Source organism: Drosophila miranda, chromosome 4, assembly GCF_003369915.1.
Source record: "Drosophila miranda strain MSH22 chromosome 4, D.miranda_PacBio2.1, whole genome shotgun sequence".
Classification (NCBI taxonomy): domain Eukaryota; kingdom Metazoa; phylum Arthropoda; class Insecta; order Diptera; family Drosophilidae; genus Drosophila; species Drosophila miranda.
In genome coordinates this window covers 9,224,302-9,229,567 of record NC_046677.1, presented here as the reverse complement: position 1 = coordinate 9,229,567, position 5,266 = coordinate 9,224,302, and positions in this window count along the sequence as shown.

Sequence of the window (5,266 nt, the reverse complement as noted above, 5' to 3'; positions counted from 1 at the left end):
CCGCATTTCCGACATTACCTCTCCCTTTCCTCGGTATGTGTCGTTCCGCATTGCGCATACGTTGCACAGGATACGCCATTGGGCTGGGGCGGCCACTCTTTTCCACATTGATAATTAAATTATGCAACGGCCAGAGCTGCCATTGTAATTCAATTATGAACAGAAAGTGACTCGACAATGCCACCTGCAATCTCAAGGAAATTTATGCACTTCCACTGAATGGCATGCCATAAATTCCTCAATATTTCATCTTCAGGTTAGGCAAACTCATGGTTTGGTTGCGGTTTGGCTTGGTTTCTCTCAGTAATTTGGTTAGGGTTTTGTAATTGAATGTTTCGCCTTCTTTGGCATCGATTAAGCCATGCGGTTAGGCAAATTTATTTACTAATTTCGCTTTTGACGTGAGGTGCATTGCATGTAAGGCATCCTGTAATTATAATCATTCAAATAAATTAAGTATTCAATAATTTAAAAACTGTAAATCGACTAATTAGGTTTTAAACTGATGTAATTTAATGATCTGCTAGTAATGGCAACACTTAAATTCGAAATTTAATGCCATGCCAACCATGACTGTTTACTTCCCAATGCATTTGTTTCCTTGCCACTTTCTTTACCACTTTAAAAACTGAAAACTGAACTTCAAAAGGTATTCACAAATCAATGGACTGCCCTTCCTAAGTGATTTTATTACTCTTTCCTTTAGAACTTCCTTCAGAGAACAGATTAAATTCATATTTGTAATCAAATTATAAAAGTTTCAGACAATAATCACTTGAATTTTTCAACATTAAAAAGTTTTGCACTTGCCATTTCCATGGCATTTTTATCTTCGAAAAGAATCTTGATTGGCCAGTAGCAAACGGAAACTGAAACTGAAACTATTTAAACAGTCATCAATTTTGAAATGGAATTAAAAATATCAATTAAAATTTCACCAGCTAAAAGGGGCTGTTGGGCTGGTTATTTACTTGCATTGTCTCGTAATCCATTGCGGATTGAGTGGCCTTTTCAGTTTAAGTTCTTGACATATCGGCTTGCCACACATCTCTGACTCTGTGGAGAGAGGATAAGCCTTAAGTTTTGGTTCTGCCTCTGATGTCCGTACTTGTAGTTTCACTTTTGGCCAGCTGTCCTGGCCTACAGCCCCGCACATTCCATTGGCCCCTAACTGAAAACTTTCATTGGCCACTTTTGGGTTCTGATTTCCTTCTTTTTTGGTTTTTTTTTTCTTTTTTCCGCTCCTTTCTTCTTCGGTTTCTGCTTGCATTACGCGCTGACAAACTTTATTATTTCGCTAAAAACTTTTTAATGACAAAATCAAATTGGTGCAGGCCGGGACAAAAAAAAGTTGTGGCCAAGAAACGAAGGAAGCCAACAACTGTCGCTGTTTGCCATATAATTTGGGGCTTATTAAAGTGAATCAGCAGAGTCCTGGGGCAGATGTTGAAAAATTAGAGGACATCATTTCATGTCAACTGCACTGTGAACGAATTGAATTTGATTTAACGCACGACATGAGCAGCAAAATTAGCTCTCCTCAAAGTGTTTCATGCCACATTAAGTTGCAACTACTTACCATCCAAATGCTCCTTTTCTCGGAGGGAACGCCCAGAGGACCATACATTCTTTCATGAATGAATCATTCTTTCATTGTATGGCAGTGGCATACAAAAGTGTCGGGCCATCAAGGATATTGAATTTAAAGCTCAAATGTTTATGTTTATCGATTATTCGATACACAAACACACACTAATACACATATAGTTTTTCTTTCATTGATGAAGCATTTTTATGACACAGCAGAGAGTGGGGACAGTGCGGTACAGAAATATATATACAAAATGTGCTATGAATGTGCTTCGACTCTTAAAGTATTTGTTTGTCGATGATTTCATTTAATCTCTAATCCCCAATCCTATCTTATACCAAGATAAACCAATAAACAACAAAACATATGGCCTAATTTTTCCAATAAACTCCCAATCGTTATTATATAGCTGGCCGGCTTATAGCTGCGAACCGCACTGTAGACATGTGAGGAATGGACGGTCAAATGGTTATGTGGTCGTTCCATCAAATGCCCCGACAGCCGGGTGCTGGTAGGGGGAGGAGCGTCCATCGAAGACATCGAAGTGGATGAGTTCTTGTGAGGGTGTCGTCGGTTGTGGCTTCGTCCATCCCCCCATAATGGCCGCAGCCCCATCTCTGGCAGCGGGGATAATTGCAAACTATTTGTCCGGACCCCACAGAAAGAAAAAGGTTTCTCCCTGGTCTAGAAAAAAGCGGGCCCCCATAAAAACGAAACTAAAATGCAATTTTTTAGTGAATTAATGTGCTGGGAAGGATTGGAAGGTTGGCATGCCCGAACAGGCATTACCATCAATCAAAGGCTTGTCAATTTAGAGGGGGAACAGGGCAGAGTCAGGGGCGGATAGCTACATGTTGCAATGCAAAATCAATAAAGAGGAGGAGGGAGGAGGAGGTGGGGCCCTGTGACTCATTTATTTAAACAATCAGTCCGGAAGCCGAGCCAAATGTGACTCAAAACTACATTTGTTAGACCCGTTTAAGGGGGGATATTTTCTATATTTTTTCCATTTCTTTTTATGCTTTGTGTACCCTTGTAGAGGACATAACGACGTTGAGGAGAGGTTGGCAATGAAGGAAGAGAGGATTTTCAATTGCTTTAAATATATTTTTGATTAGAATCAACAAAAGATCTCACTGCCTCTCGTTCCCATGCGAACAAGTCTTTCAGTTTCGTGGATATATCATCTTGAGGTACTTTTCATGGCAATCATCGCTTAATCATCGCCCATCTATGTGGGAAAACTGTTTTTATTTAATGATATTCCAATAAAAATCGCATTACTATTTAATTTTGTATTCATTGAAATCCTATATCCATTAGGGTATCTACAACTTCGTCTCCAAATCTGTCTTTCCTGCCTCTTTTTTGGACGGTTTTTTGGTTTTCCCAGCCCACATGTGTCCCCCACCCACTTTTGGCCATAAATCTTCTTGAGGCTGACACACAGAGAAAAGCAAAAAGTTGCAAAATTTTCGTCAAGTCTTGTACTCGTATTTGTGTTTTGGCATATGATTGATGTTTCCCAAAAAGGGATGCAAAGAAGGGGTTTCTCCTGAGTGGCGGCAAGGGGCTTTGGTTTGCCTTTAATTACTCGAGTGTTGCTAATTTAATTAAACACAGGCCATCAACAATTGGAAATGATTATCTGTGAAGGGAAAATATGCATTCTTTTGCCCACAACAAAAGCTAATGAGTCTTTCGTTGGTCGGTTTTTCCCACTTTGTCCCTGTCTGTGGCAGGCTTACCAGCAACGGCACTCCAACTGACGCTGAGAAATTGCCAGAGCCATGAAATTAAAAATAACTCAAGCAAAAATTCTCGAGAAACAAAAGCAAAACTGGCAATTTATGAAGCCCCTGCTCTGCTGGTGCGCCACCTCGACACCCCCGGCCGAAGCCTGTTCTTGGCCCAAAGCAAACACAAAAGGCTTAAAGTATTGTTAACCCAAAAGAACCCAGAATTCTACCTCTCATTCTCTGGTACCTCTGGTTCTGGCTCTGGTTTCCCCCTCTCTATTCTTAAACAAAAGCTGGCAAAGCAAAAGCAAACGAAAAATTCGTTAGTACGTTGATTTATCATCGACAGTTCTCGCTCGCTTTCTCTCTCCAAATGCTCTGGGGGCTTCAATGGGTGCTGGATATGGGCCAGCAGAGGCTATCGCTTTGAGATCCTGCTCTAGGTAAGTTCCCTGCGCCACAAAGTAATTCAATAACAGCCAAGTAGTCGGCCATTGTGGGACAAAGGCGTACAGAATGCGAGTAAATTGTGATAAAAATCAGAAAATAGCAAAAAAAAAAAAAATAATAAGGGAAGAAGAAGGATCAGCAGGAGCTAGATAGGAGAACCAAAAAAATATCTCATGTTGGCAACTGACAGGCGGCCAACAAAACAACAGCCAGGAAAAATCTGAAAATGAAACTCGTTAGAAGTTTTCTTTCGGTCACAGAACCAGAGTCGAGTCTCAACCGAAATGAGTAAAAGGCAACAAGCAAAAATCAAAGGAGTCTTTCTGGTTCTCGGGATGTGATGTTTGACCAGGCAACGAGGTGGGGCTAAGAAGTTTTGGGAGCGATATTTTACTTTCTAGAATTATACCAATATGAGGTGTAATCAATGGAAATACGAAAGATTCTATAGAATTAAGAGCCTTAAAAAAGGTTTGCTTAAAAAAATATATATGAAAGGATTTTCATTGATATTTTAATTTAAAATAGAAAGAGGATCTTCCAGAGAAAGTTTTCTTTGATTAGGAACAATATTTTTAACGAATTTTGCATTCTGTGGAAAGAGAATCAAATTGTCAAATTACTATTTGTCTACTTAATTTACATTATACTTTCTTCTTCCATATACCATTGTCTCCCATTCTTAAATATCCTTCCTTAATCCCACCCAAAACACTTCAATCTGCCCTAATTCTTTGCCAAAAAACAAATCCGCAGCAATTTGTCTTAGCGAAAAAGAGAATATTATTTAAATGTCTGTTAATAATTGTCCATAGTATATCATACATACATATATGGACGTATGTACTCCCATATATGTACTGTTGATGAATGGCCCTAAAATGAACTTTAATTAAATTTTCTCAACCAAAACAGAAAGTCATAAATAAGTTGAATAGCGGACACCAAGGGCCGTATGCTTCATGCCGGTCGAACAGTAGCACAAAAATTATAATTAAAACTTGTCCAAAGACACATACACATATATCGTATATCCGTATAAATATATATATATTCATTGCTTGTTGCATTTAAAGTTTGACAGGAGAGGTCCAACAAGTGCAACAAAAATACACAGACGAGAGTGGAAACAGCTGAAAGTCGCACAAAAGTAGGCAACACTTTCACGAATAGACCTCTCGTTGTGTTGGGCATACATACATATGTTTATGTATGTTTGGCATGAATGGAAAAGTTGATGTAGCAGTAAAACAACAAATCAAACAATGGCTGTGCTGTGCTGTGGGTTCGGCAGAGTGTATGTGAGATGCACCACTCGGGGTAGGGTTAGTGGAATGTTTTGAGGATTGGGTTGAGATGCAAATGTTTCTGTTAAACTTTCTTTAATAAATAACAACTCTACTTCTGGCCAGAAGAATGACCAACAAAACCAGCACTTTTCTTCTCAATTTCGAAGAAGCCAATCGCACTGCATTTAAAATGCACA